The sequence below is a fragment of the Symphalangus syndactylus genome, chromosome 7 (assembly GCF_028878055.3).
Source record: "Symphalangus syndactylus isolate Jambi chromosome 7, NHGRI_mSymSyn1-v2.1_pri, whole genome shotgun sequence".
Taxonomy (NCBI): Eukaryota; Metazoa; Chordata; class Mammalia; order Primates; family Hylobatidae; genus Symphalangus; species Symphalangus syndactylus.
This window is the reverse complement of record NC_072429.2, coordinates 31,763,949-31,778,655: the sequence shown is the minus strand read 5'-3', so window position 1 is coordinate 31,778,655 and position 14,707 is coordinate 31,763,949. Positions and strand designations below refer to the sequence as shown.

The 14,707-nt window shown below is 43.6% G+C and overlaps 1 pseudogene; it reads right to left on the bottom strand.

Annotated features, from left to right (window-relative positions):
• Positions 1-2,175: 2,175 nt before the first annotated feature.
• Positions 2,176-12,224, bottom strand: LOC129485719 (large ribosomal subunit protein eL6-like; annotated as a pseudogene).
• Between the last annotated feature and the right edge of the window lie 2,483 nt (positions 12,225-14,707).

The window sequence follows — 14,707 nt, the reverse complement described above, 5'->3', positions numbered from 1 at the left end:
CTAGACTCAAAGTCCCAAAAGACAACTAGCTAAGCCTAGGCTGCAAGTCTGTGCCCTGGTTGTTTTGTGACTGGAGGGGAAACCTCTGGTGACTTCAGCTTTTGTGCTGGGGGGGGGAGTGGGTACCTGGAATTATTTTCCCATGATTATACATCTTGGTGTGGTAAATTCCCCAAACGAAATACATTAGAGTGTTATTAGGATGAGGGAAATGGATATAGGCATGTGTAGCATGTAAAATGACAAGGTTGATGACTTATTAGCTAAGAATCAACTTGTTTTATTGTTCCTTTGAGGTTTGTTTAAAGTTGCTTTCCTTTCCGGGTTTCTCCAGGCAGCTCCTCACCTTCAGTGTTCTCACTGCACTTTGTATTCCTCTTAGCTTTTAATTCTTAGGGACAGGGACTGACCTGACTCAACTCTGTATTCTTAGGGTCTAGGAAAGTGCTTAACACATAGAAGACATTTGCTGACTTACAGTTGAATAGAAAAAGTATGTGTGGATATCTTACCAGAAACACAATTGTAAGCAGCTGGGAATTTCAATGGGTAACTTTTCTGTGTAGAAAACATTAAAAAATTATTTTGTAGCCCATGTGTGTGTAAAACCCACTCCCCAAAGGCAGAACAGTGTAGAGTCAGAGACAATAAAGCATCCTGTCAATTTCAACTTTTATTCACTTGATTTTTGAAGAAAATTTTCTTTTGCAAAAGCCTCCTTCACTTAAGAAGTTTTCTTGTCTTGTTAGGTATCAGCCAAACATTTTCTCTTTAATCTGGAGACATAGGATCCTGTTCCTCAAGATATTTTGATTTCTGCAAACTCTTGGGCTCTGCTGGAATCCAGCTCCCTGTTTCTAAGATGAAACCTGGACCATTTGGGGCATGTAGAGGCCAAGGGCCCTTGAAGGTTTGCTGAAAATCACTGACATGAGGCAGATTAATTAGAGAAAAGGCATACAAATTTATTTAATGTGTATGCAAGAGAGCCTGTAGAATGAAGACCCAAAGATACAGGGGAAACTGTCCATTTTTATGCTTAGGTTCAACAAAGTGTAGACAGCCGTGTGGAAATAGGATTGGACAAAATGGGCATGACTGAGTAGCGAAACTCAGCGAGGCCTGCCTGTCTAGGTTCTTCTTGGCCTGTCTGAGCGGCTTTCCTTCCTTCGGGGTGTGGGGCAGGACCGTCTCTGGAAGGGGGGTCTTATGACTCACAGACAAACAAAATAGGTCAGATCATTTCTTTATGGCCAGTTTTCACACAGAAAAGTGGGGGAAAGTTAGAATAATATTTTTAGGTTTTATGGCTGGCTTTAAGGAAAGGGGGTTCTGGTTCCTATGACCTACCTTGAGGAAGAGAGATTCTAGTTTCTCTGGCTAGCCTTGTAGGTGAATGGGACTGAGAGACAGGAGGGCAGGAGCAGGTCAGGGAGAAACATTTGCTTCTGAGGCCTTCATTTTAGGGTATTGTTTTCTGAGCCCCAACAGGCATCTATAGGGCTGGTAAATTTACCTGGAGTAGCCAAGTACAAATGAATTACTTCAGAGCTGGCATTTATTGCTAAATAGATAGTCTTATCTAAGGGTACCAAAATTCTAGAATCTGAATTTTATCCTAAAATTAGGTCCCCCTGGCTCCCCTTCAGTGAAGTGATTGGCAAGAGACTGTGGAGAACTGAGGCATTTGCCTTCTAGACTTCCACTTCCCTGGTCTAGTTAGAGCAAGCAACAGAAACTGACTGATATAAGCAGAGAAGAAATGTATGGAAAGGGCATGGGGCAGCCCCCACAGTGACCTGAAAGGCTGGAGAATTGGGCAAGATCAAAAGGAGAGTGGGCAACCAGGACCAACGCTAGAACTGTGAATAGCCCCTGGCCACAGAACCAGACTGACAGGGTCCCTGCAGTGTCTGACAGTGAGCCTGATTACCGCAGCCTGCAGAGGTGCTGCTAGCTACATACAGTGAACACCGCTGACCCTACTTCTCCTGGGAATGGGATTTTGTTTAGCTATCACCTGTCCCCAGGATGGATTCTTTGCAGTCTCCTATTCTGTGCATGTCTAGCTGCTGTTTCAAAGTCCTGGGTGCCCTGCTTTCAAGAGGGGTTGGGAAGGTGAGCACTACATTAAAAAAATGTATCAGTTATTTAATTAGATTCTCCTTAAGAAATTTAGAACATCAATGTGTGAGGATAAATTCTACTCGTCATAGCAAAGAGAGATCACAGTTAGCCCTGGAGCTGAGGAATAGCTTTGATTTTGGTAAAATTTGCCAGTCCACAGCTTTCTGATCAACCAGGCGCTACTCTATAACTTCACATTTCTCTTTTTCTGCACCAGAGATCTCACCTTCGTGGTGTCTGGGCTTCTGCAGTTTCTTCTTGAAGTAAGCATCATTAAGACGTTTTGAGATTTTCACATTGCTGACCGATATCAATTTTTGTAGAGGTGGCAGTGACAAATTACTGGTGTGTTCTTCGCAGAGAAACTCAATTGAGGACCAGAGGTCCAGTCACAAGTAAAAGCCATTGCCCAGCTAGCTGCTCCAGGAAAACCATCTTGCCTCTGTGGCGCCCAGTGAGGAAGAGCAGAATGGTCCTAGGAGAGATGCTGGCTTGCAGTTTTCTGGCATGCTGACTGCAGGTTTTATTTTATTTTTTTTTTTCAGGCAGCGTCTTGCTCTGTTGCCCAGGCTGGAGTGCGGTGGCACGATCTCGGCTCACTGCTACCTCCTGCCTCCTGGATTCAAGCGATTCTCCTGCCTCAGCCTCCCAAGTAGCTGGGACTACAGGTGAGTATCACCATGCCTGGCTAATTTTTGTATTTTTAGTAGAGAAGGGGTTTCACCATGTTGGCCAGGCTGGTCTCATACTCCTGACTTCAGATAATCTGCCCACCTCAGCCTCCCAAAGTGCTGGGATTACAGGCGTAAGCCACCATGCCCAGCCGCTCAACAACTTTTTAGACACATCTTCAATAGGATGATAGCTAGGCATCTTGTGAAGTTTAACCACCGAGGCACCACCATTCTTGTCACCACCAACTGGTTTTGTAACAGTTGCAAGAAACTTCTCCTTTTCAATCTTGGACTTAGCTGCTGAATACTTCCTTTTGTACGTGCCTTTCTGGAACACATAGCAGGTCGGGAATATCTGCCAATTCCTCTGATGAAGACAGGATTTCAGCTGCAGTGGGGCTTCCTTTTCTTGGGCTTTTTAGCCTTGAGGTTACCCTGATGCCACTAGCATCAGCCTTCTTTTTATTCAGGTTTCTTCTCCTTAGTATCTGGCTTCTCAACTTTTTCACTCGCTGTCTTACAAGATGAGAAAGACAGCACCAGGCTGGGTGTGGTGGCTCATGCCTGTAATTCCAGCAGTTTGGGAGGCTGAGGCAGGCAAATCGCTTTAACTCGGGAGTTCGAGACCAACCTGGCCAACATGACAAAATTCCATCTCTACAAAAAAATATAAAAATTAGCCAGGCGTGATGGCATGTGCCTATAGTCACAGCTACTTGGGAGTTGAGGTGGGAGGATCACTGGAGCCCAGAAGTTAAGGCTGCAGTGAGCTATGATCACACCACTGCACTCCAACCTGGATGACAATGAGACCCTGTCTCAAAAGAAAGAAAGAGGAAAAGAAGACAGCACCACATTTTCAGGCTCCTTAACAAGATGCTTAAGGTTAGGGGCCAGCAGAATTCCCCAAAGGTGATAAAGAATTTCATCTGCTGAGTAGCTAAAAGAAAAATGCCCATGACATCAATTTTAAGCCATTGTTGGTGATAGTAAGAGAACCATCTTTTTGGTGTTTTAGATTCTGACATTAAAATGCTTTGGTGGTTCAACACAACACCATGGATGGTTGGAGAATCACAAAAGAATCTACTATGTCTATTATTTCCTTGAGTGTCTGAATGAAATGTCATTGGCTCTGTGGCATGTTTACAACGAACTTAGTGTAAAGACTCTGGATCCTGGCTTTTAATTGGGGCTTTCCCACTTACTGGCTGTGTGACCCGGGAGCAATCATTTAATCTTTCTCAGCCTCAGTTTCCTCATTTGTAAAGTGGAAATGACTTTATTTATTTATTTTTTTTATTATACTTTAGGGTTTTAGGGTACATGTGCACAATGTGCAGGTTTGTTACATATGTATCCATGTGCCATGTTGATTTCCTGTACCCATTAACTCGTCATTTAGCATTAGGTGTATCTCCTAATGCTGTCCCTCCCCCCCCCCCACCCCACAACAGTCCCCGGAGCGTGATGTTCCCCTTTCTGTGTCCATGAGTTCTCATTGTTCAATTCCCACCTATGAGTGAGAACATGCGGTGTTTGGTTTTTTGTCCTTGCGATAGTTTACTGAGAATGATGTTTTCCAGTTTCATCCATGTCCCTACAAAGGACACGAACTCATCATTTTTTATGGCTGCATAGTATTCCATGGTGTATATGTGCCACATTTTCTTAATCCAGTCTATCGTTGTTGGACATTTGGGTTGGTTCCAAGTCTTTGCTATTGTGAATAGTGCCGCAATAAACATACGTGTGCATGTGTCTTTATAGCAGCATGATTTATAGTCCTTTGGGTATATACCCAGTAATGGGATGGCTGGGTCAAATGGTATTTCAGTTCTAGATCCCTGAGGAATCGCCACACTGACTTCCACAATGGTTGAACTAGTTTACAGTCCCACCAACAGTGTAAAAGTGTTCCTATTTCTCCACATCCTCTCCAGCACCTGTTGTTTCCTGATTTTTTAATGATGGCCATTCTAACTGGTGTGAGATGGTATCTCACTGTGGTTTTGATTTGCATTTCTCTGATGGCCAGTGATGAGGAGCATTTCTTCATGTGTTTTTTGGCTGCATAAATGTCTTCTTTTGAGAAGTGTCTGTTCATGTCCTCTGCCCACTTTTTGATGGGGTTGTTTGTTTTTTTCTTGTAAATTTGTTTGAGTTCATTGTAGATTCTGGATATTAGCCCTTTGTCAGATGAGTAGGTTGCAAAAATTTTCTCCCATTGTGTAGGTTGCCTGTTCACTCTGATGATAGTTTCTTTTGCTGTGCAGAAGCTCTTTAGTTTAATGAGATCCCATTTGTCGATTTTGGCTTTTGTTGCCATTGCTTTTGGTGTTTTAGACATGAAGTCCTTGCCCACGCCTATGTCCTGAATGGTATTGCCTAGGTTTTCTTGTAGGATTTTAATGGTTTTAGGTCTAACATATAAGTCTTTAATCCATCTTGAATTAATTTTTGTATAAGGTGTAAGGAAGGGATCCAGTTTCAGCTTTCTACATATGGCTAGCCAATTTTCCCAGCACCATTTATTAAATAGGGAATCCTTTCCCCATTTCTTGTTTTTGTCAGGTTTGTCAAAGATCAGATAGTTGTAGCTATGCGGCATCATTTCTGAGGGCTCTGTTCTGTTCCATTGATCTATGTCTCTGTTGTGGTACCAGTACCATGCTGTTTTGGTTACTGTAGCCTTGTAGTATAGTTTAAAGTCAGGTAGCGTGATGCCTCCAGCTTTGTTCTTTTGGCTTAGGATTGACTTGGCGATGCGGGCTCTTTTTTGGTTCCATATGAACTTTAAAGTAGTTTTTTCCAATTCTGTGAAGAAAGTCATTGGTAGCTTGATGGGGATGGCATTGAATCTATAAATTACCTTGGGCAGTATGGCCATTTTCACGATATTGATTCTTCCAACCCATGAGCATGGAATGTTCTTCCATTTGTTTGTATCCTCTTTTATTTCATTGAGCAGTGGTTTGTAGTTCTCCTTGAAGAGGTCCTTCACATCCCTTGTAAGTTGGATTCCTAGGTATTTTATTCTCTTTGAAGCAATTGTGAATGGGAGTTCACTCATGATTTGGCTCTCTGTTTGTTTGTTATTGGTGTACAAGAATGCTTGTGATTTTTGTACATTAATTTTGTATCCTGAGACTTTGCTGAAGTTGCTAATCAGCTTAAGGAGATTTTGGGCTGAGACAATGGGGTTTTCTAGATATACAATCATATCATCTGCAAACAGGGACAATTTGACTTCCTCTTTTCCTAATTGAATACCCTTTATTTCCTTCTCCTGCCTGATTGCTCTGGCCAGAACTTCCAGCACTATGTTGAATAGGAGCGGTGAGAGAGGGCATCCCTGTCTTGTGCCAGTTTTCAGAGGGAATGCTTCCAGTTTTTGCCCATTCAGTATGATATTGGCTGTGGGTTTGTCATAGATAGCTCTTATTATTTTGAGATACGTCCCATCAATACCTAATTTATTGAGAGTTTTTAGCATGAAGGGTTGTTGAATTTTGTCAAAGGCCTTTTCTGCATCTATTGAGATAATCATGTGGTTTTTGTCTTTGGTTCTGTTTATATGCTGGATTACATTTATTGATTTGCGTATGTTGAACCAGCCTTGCATCCCAGGGATGAAGCCCACTTGATCATGGTGGATAAGCTTTTTGATGTGCTGCTGGATTCGGTTTGCCAGTATTTTATTGAGGATTTTTGCATCAATGTTCATCAAGGATATTGGTCTGAAATTCTCTTTTTTGGTTATGTCTCTGCCAGGTTTTGGTATCAGGACGATGCTGGCTTCGTAAAATGTGTTAGGGAGGATTCCCTCTTTTTCTATCGATTGGAATAGTTTCAGAAGGAATGGTACCAGTTCCTCCTTGTACCTCTGGTAGAATTCAGCTGTGAATCCATCAGGTCCTGGACTCTTTTTGGTTGGTAAGCTATTGATTATTGCCACAATTTCAGAACCTGTTATTGGTCTATTCAGAGATTCAACTTCTTCCTGGTTTAGTCTTGGGAGGGTGTATTTGTCGAGGAATTTATCCATTTCTTCTAGATTTTCTAGTTTATTTGCATAGAGGTGTTTGTAGTATTCTCTGATGGTAGATTGTATTTCTGTGGGATCGGTGGTGATATCCCCTTTTTCGTTTTTTATTGCATCTATTTGATTCTTCTCTCTTTTCTTCTTTATTAGTCTTGCTAGCGGTCCATCAATTTTGTTGATCTTTTCAAAAAACCAGCTCCTGGATTCATTAATTTTTTGAAGGGTTTTTTGTGTCTCTATTTCCTTCAGTTCTGCTCTGATTTTAGTTATTTCTAGCCCTCTGCTAGCTTTTGAATGTGTTTGCTCTTGCTTTTCTAGTTCTTTTAATTGTGATGTTACGGTGTCAATTTTGGATCTTTCCTGCTTTCTCTTGTGGGCATTTAGTGCTATAAATTTCCCTCTACACACTGCTTTGAACGTGTCCCAGAGATTCTGGTATGTTGTGTCTTTGTTCTTGTTGGTTTCAAAGAACATCTTTATTTCTGCCTTCATTTCATTATGTACCCAATAGTCATTCAGGAGCAGGTTGTTCAGTTTCCATGTAGTTGAGCGGTTTTGACTGAGTTTCTTAATCCTGAGTTCTAGTTTGATTGCACTGTGGTCTGAGAGACAGTTTGTTATAATCTCTGTTCTTTTACATTTGCTGAGAAGAGCTTTACTTCCAACTATGTGGTCAATTTTGGAATAGGTGTGGTGAGGTGCTGAAAAAAATGTATATTCTGTTGATTTGGGGTGGAGAGTTCTGTAGATGTCTATTAGGTCCACTTTATGTAGAGCTGAGTTCAATTCCTGGATATCCTTGTTAACTTTCTGTCTCGTTGATCTGTCTAATGCTGACAGTGGGGTGTTAAAATCTCCCATTATTATTGTGTGGGAGTTTAAGTCCCTTTGTAGGTCACTGAGGACTTGCTTTATGAATCTGGGTGCTCCTGTGTTGGGTGCATATATATTTAGGATAGTTAGCTCTTCTTGTTGAATTGATCCCTTTACCATTATGTAATGGCCTTCTTTGTCTCTTTTGATCTTTGTTGGTTTAAAGTCTATTTTATCAGAGACTAGGATTGCAACCCCTGCCTTTTTTTGTTTTCTAGTTGCTTGATAGATCTTCCTCCATCCCTTTATTTTGAGTCTATTTGTGTCTCTGCACGTGAGATGGGTTTCCTGAATACAGCACACTGATGAGTCCTGACTCCTTATCCAGTTTGCCAGTCTGTGTCTTTTGATTGGAGCATTTAGCCCATTTACATTTAACGTGAATATTGTTATGTGTGAATCTGATCCTGTCATTATGATGTTAGTTGGTTATTTTGCTCGTTAGTTGCTATAGTTTCTTCCTAGCCTTGATGGTCTTTACAATTTGGCATGTTTTTGCAGGGGCTGGTACCGGTTGTTCCTTTCCATGTTTAGTGCTTCCTTCAGGAGCTCTTTTAGGGCAGGCCTGGTGGTGACAAAATCACTCAGCGTTTGCTTGTCTGTAAAGAATTTTATTTCTCCTTCACTTATGAAGCTTAGTTTGGCGGGATAGGAAATTCTGGGTTGAAAATTCTTTTCTTTAAGAATGTTGAATATCAGCCCCCACTCTCTTCTGGCTTGTAGAGTTTCTGCTGAGAGATCAGCTGTTAGTCTGATGGGCTTCCCTTTGTGGGTAACCCGACCTTTCTCTCTGGCTGCCCTTAACATTTTTTCCTTCGTTTCAACTTTGGTGAATCTGACAATTATGTGTCTTGGAGTTGCCCTTCTCGAGGAGTATCTTTGTGGCGTTCTCTGTATTTCCTGAATCTGAATGCTGGCCTGCCTTGCTAGATTGGGGAAGTTCTCCTGGATAATATCTTGCAGAGTGTTTTCCAACTTGGTTCCATTCTCCCCATCATTTTCAGGTACACCAATCAGACGTAGGTTTGGTCTTTTCACATAGTCCCAAATTTCTTGGAGGCTTTGTTCATTTCTTTTTATTCTTTTTTCTCTAAACTTCCCTTCTCTCTTCATTTCATTCATTTCATCTTCTATCAGCGATACCCTTTCTTCCAGTTGATCGCATCTGCTACTGAGGCTTCTGCATTCTTCGCGTAGTTCTCGAAACTTGGCTTTCAGCTCCATTATCTCCTTTAAGCCCTTCTCTCCATTGGTTATTCTAGTTATCCATTCTTCTAATTTTTTTTCAAAGTTTTTAACTTCTTTGCTATTGTTTTGAATTTCCTCTCGTAGCTCAGAGTAGTTTGATCGTCTGAAGCCTTCTTCTCTCAACTCATCAAAGTCATCCTCCATCCAGCTTTGTTCTGTTGCTGGTGAGGAACTGCGTTCCTTTGGAGGAGGAGAGGTGCTCTGTTTTTTAGAGTTTCCAGTTTTTTTGGTCTGTTTTTTCCCCATCTTTGTGGTTTTGTCTACTTTTTGTCTTTGATGATGGTGATGTACAGATGGGTTTTTGGTGTGGATGTCCTTTCTGTTTGTTAATTTTCCTTCTACCAGACAAGACCCTCAGCTGCAGGTCTGTTGGAGTTTACTAGAGGTCCACTCCAGACCCTGTTTGGCTGGGTGTCAGCACCGGTGGCTGCAGAACAGCGGATTTTCGTGAGACCACAAATTCAGCTGTCTGATAGTTCCTCTGAAAGTTTTGTCTCAGAGGAGTACCCGGTTGAATGAGGTGTCAGTCTGTCCCTACTGGGGGGGTGCCTCCCAGTTAGGCTGCTCAGGGGTGAGGGACCCACTTTAGGAGGCAGTCTGTCCGTTCTCAGATCTCCAGCTGCGTGCTGGGAGAACCACTACTCTCTTCAAAGCTGTCAGACAGGGACATTTAAGGCTGTGGAGGTTCTGGCTGAGTTTTTGGTTGTCTGTGCCCTGCCCCCAGAGGTGGAGCCTACAGAGGCAGGCAGGCCTCCTTGAGCTGTGGTGGGCTCCACCCAGTTCGAGCTTCCTGGCTGCTTTGTTTACCTAAGCAAGCCTGGGCAATGGCGGGCGCCCCTCCCCCAGCCTCGTTGCCGCCTTGCAGCGTGATCTCAGACTGCTGTGCTAGCAATCAGCGAGACTCTGTGGGCATAGGACCCTCCGAGCCAGGTGCGGGACACAATCTCCTAGTGTGCCGTTTTCCAGGCCCGTTGGAAAAGCGCAGTATTAGGACGGGACTGACCCAATATTCCAGGTGCCGTCTGTTTCCCCTTTCTTTGACTAGGAAAGGGAACTCCCTGACCCCTTGCGCTTCCTGAGTGAGGCAATGCCTCGCCCTGCTTCGGCTCGCACACAGTGCGCTTCACCGACTGTCCTGAACCCACTGTTAGGCACTCCCTAGTGAGATGAAACTGGTACCTCAAGCAGAAATGCAGAAATCACCCGTCTTCTGTGTCGCTGGGGCTGGGAGCTGGAGATGGGAGCTGTTCCTATTCGGCCATCTTGGCTCCACCCCCCGGAAATGACTTTAACACTTATCTCTTACTTAGAGTTCTTGTGTGATGATATCCATAAAGCTCCTAGGACAGTGCTCAGCGTATAATAGCGCTTAATAAATGGTAGCTATTAATGGCTAATTTAGAGAGACTTGAGATTGAGGATTGGCCAATAGGGTCAAAACACAAGGCCTGCTGATGTCCAGGATGTACCAGGTGTCCACCTTCAAGGATCATTTGGAGGAAGGAGGTCATGATAAAAGATGAAGTGAGTGACCTCCAAGTTGGATGACCTCCATCAAACAAGATGGGCAAATTCCCAAATGCTACTGGTCACAGGTGCCTGAGCAGAACAATCTGCTTTCAAAGTACAATTAAATAGGAAAATGCTCAGTGATCTCAAGGGGTAGACCCACCCTGGTGCCCCATCTGCTCAGTTTAGGCAGAGCCATTAGACAGTGCTGGGGAAAACGTTTATCTCTAGTTTACAGAAGGTTCTTTTGGAATCTCTTTGCAGAACTCAAAAGTGGGGCGTTCTCAGACACAGATGATCTCAACAACCTTTGTTTAGGTTGGAATCCTGGGAAAGTCATCAATCTTTGGGCAACTCACATTTCTATTTTTGTTCTGGTTATCCAGCAGATAATAAATAGGTTTTTAGTTCTGCTAAGTGCTAATTTGAGAGGCATCTCTTTTTATTTATTGGGAGAAAATATGAAAGATGCAGCCTAAGAAATAATCTGTTGGTGTTGCCGATTCACCTTTTCAGGTAAGGCATCAATTTTATTATTATTTAGTATTTTTGCTAAATTAAGAATGAGAATGAATCACCAAAAAAAGAAAGATTCTAAGAGATGTGCATACATTTGTATTCCCATAACTGAGGATCATTTGAGTTTATGTAAGATGCTATTTCAGAGTTAGCACATCACCTCTAAAGCTGCTGTGTTTAAAGCTGGGTTGGTTGTCAAAAGCACCATTTAAATGTTTTCATGGAAGAATTAGGGATGGAATATGTACACACTGGCCACCCAGGGAGAAGTTGAAATAGTCATTTACCTCTTTAATGGAGGCAGAGAATGTAATTAACAATCATTTGCACGTAACAGTTAAATATTTCATGGTGGTGACAATGATTCATCCTTACTTCCTACAGCAGCTACAGCAAAATTAAACCCAGGTCTTAAGACGTTCAGGAAACTATAGAATGTAAAAACTCAACATTCATCCTGTTTCTGTCCTACTAACTTACCTTCCTTGTATTCCTCTCATACTCATCCTCCTTCTGCAAGTAGCAGTTTTAACTTCTGTATTGCTTGGCACCACAGGCTTCCTAATTTACAGAGAGAACTTGGCTAGTGCAGGGAAGGGAAATACGTTTCAAGTCTCAGATTTCAACCTGAAATTGATTGGTAGTGGCTACCTGGAACACTGTGTTGAAAGGGCTTCTAAAAAGTTGCCTCTAGGCACAGTGGGAAGGAAGGCAGTGATTGATTAGTAATGCCTGCCATGGGTTGGAGATAAGAGTACTGGCCTGAATATTATTTATTTTGCCATCCTCAACCAGTGCAAAGAACCCAAGATTAGGAATTGGGTCTGGTCTTGGTTTAGCCATAGCATTGAGAGGTGATGGCCTGCTGGCACCCCTCACAGCCCTCGATCACTCTCGGCACCTCCTTGATCTCAGCGCCCACTCTGGCTGTGCTTGAGGAGCCCTTCGGCCCACCGCTGCACTGTGGGAGCCCCTCTCTGGGTTGGCTGAGGCCGAAGCCGGCTTCCTCTGCTTGCAGGGAGGTGTGGAGGGAGAGGCGCGGGCGAGAACCGGGGCTGCGCGCATCGCTCATGGGTCCGGGTGGGCGTGTGCTGGGCGGGCCCTGCACTCGGAGCGGCGGCTACCCGCCGCCGGCTCCGGGCTGTGAGGGGCTTAGCACCTGGGCCAGCAGCTGCGGAGGGTGTGCCGGGTACCCCAGCAGTTCCTGCCAGGCGGCACTGCACTCTCATTCTCGCCGGGCCTCAGCTGCCTCCCTGCAGGGCAGGGCTTGGGACCTGCAGCCCACCATGCCCAAGCCTCCCCTCCTCCACCGTGGGCACCTGCATAGCTCGAGCCTCCCCGATGAGTGCCGCTCTCTGCTCCCCAGCTCTGGGTCCCACCCAAGACCTGAAGAGTGCAGGGCACAACACGGGACTGGTGGGCAGCTCCGCCTGCGCCCCTGGCGCAGGATCCAGTGGCTGAAGCCAGCTGGGCTCCTGAGTCTAGTGCGGATTTGGAGAAGCTTTATGTCTAGCTAAGGGATTGTAGATACACCAATCAGCACTCTGTGTCTAGCTCAAGGTTTGTAAATGTACCAGTCAGTACTCTGTGTCTAGCTCAAGGTTTGTGAATGCACCAATCAGCACTCTGTATCTGGCTAATCTAGTGGGGACTTGGAGAACTTTTGTGTCTAGCTCAGGGATTGTAAACTCACCAATCAGCACCCTGTCAAAACGGACCAATCAGCTCTCTGTAAAATGGACCAATCAGCAGGATTTGGTTGGGTCGGATAAGGGAATAAAAGCAGGGGGCCTGAGCCTGCAGTGGCAACCCGCTGGGGTCCCTTTCCATAGGCTTGTGGGAGCTTTGTTCTTTCACTCTTTCCAATAAGTCTTGCTGCTTACTCTTTGGGTTGGCACTGCCTTTATGAGCTGTAACATTCACCTCGAAGGTTTGTAGTTTCACTCCTGTAGGCCGGTGAGACCACAAACCCACCGGGAGGAATGAACAACTCCAGGCGTGCCACCTTAAGAGCTGTAACACTCACCGCGAAGGTCTGCAGCTTCACTTCTGAAGCCAGTGAGACCACGAACCCACCAGAAGGAAGAAACTCCAAACACGTCTGAACGTCAGAAGGAACAAACTCCGGACACACCATCTTTAAGAACTGTACACTCACTTCCAGGGTCCGCAGCTTCATTCTTTAAGTCAGTGAGACCAAGAACCCACCAATTTTGGACACAGCGTGCTATATGATTTTGGACAAACATCACCATCCCAGTTTTCTCAAATGCTAGTTTAGAGGAAATTTAGTCTCTCATACAAAATTTAAAAGGCTGTTATAAAGATTGAAAAGTATTTGAAATCCCAGAAATCTGTATAATATATTGTTATATTGCCATTTTCCAAATGGAAGGCTAACTGGACAGCTTATAGATTTATGTAAGATTCAGAGCTCCATTGTAAATGTATTTATTTTACAAATGTGAGGGGTATAGGGAAAAGGGAGTGCAGAGTCCTTCAGCAGAAAGGAGAGATTGAAAAAGGTCAGAGATGAAAGGAACTTAAATATTATCTAGGAGAGTGGTTTTCCTATTTTTTTTTCTTAAAAATCTGAGAAACTCCGTTTTCCCCCTCAGACAAAATCCTTATGCACACCCAATATGATAAACCAGTAAGTGGTGCTGTTCTGTTTGAAGGTGTTTATTTCTTACTAGGCTTCCCAGATCCTTGGTATAGAGAAAGTATTAGGTATATTTTAATTCAGTTATGTGTCCCAGGCATCTTCAGAAAGGTGTATTAAAACTTTTCTAGCGTGTTAAATTCTGCTGCCTCACCAACGACATCTTGGACCTTGACCTCCAATGTGTGTTTGACCAAATTCCCCTCGTAGAGGCTGGGAAGAGAGGTACTTGTTTGAGATGCAAATGATAAAATGCTTGGTATGGGAGAAAAAAAAAGATTCCTGTGTGAGAGAAAAGCCAGTCCTAATTGTATTACAAACACAAGGACGTAAAAAAGCTGTTCCATTTCTAAAATCCTAGAGTGGAATGAGAAGTCCTTACAGTGACTTTGCCTCATCACTATCCAGTCATCCAGTGAATTTTCGCCCAGTATCTGCTGTGCATCAGACATTGCATTTAGCACTGGGGATACAGTGTTGGGCAAAACTGGGTCCGTGTTTTCATGGACCGTATATTTTGTTGGGAGAGACAGAATGAACAAAGGTAAAAAGATTTTAGATGGTGATATGTGGAATGAAAATAGTTTTCATACAAAGGAAGTGAAGGTGGAGGTTCTAAATAGCAGTTGCTCCATACTTGTTAAATGAATCAATAAAGGCTTATTATGGGCCACCAGAGGCCCCAGACCACACATTGACAATAAATATTTTCAACAATGTAAAGAGTAGAACCATATCAATTGTAATCTTAGAGTTCCCATGGGGCGCAAGAGAAACTTTATTTGCGTGATTGAGTGGAAGTCTGGCTCACAGCATCGTGGCTAGAGCTTTTTATATCTTTATATTTCGGAGCTACCCGGCCACGTTTGTGCACCTATAGCAATGTCATAAAAGCTACTCCCTGCTTGCGGTAATGAAGCACAGAGGAGTTGTGTTAGGAATTTATGTCAGCTGGAGAAGGGACGCTGGAGTAGCCAACTTATAACAAAATAACTTTAATAAATTTTGTTGACTGAGGAAAGAAAGGCAAAGCATTTTATGGATCTGGAA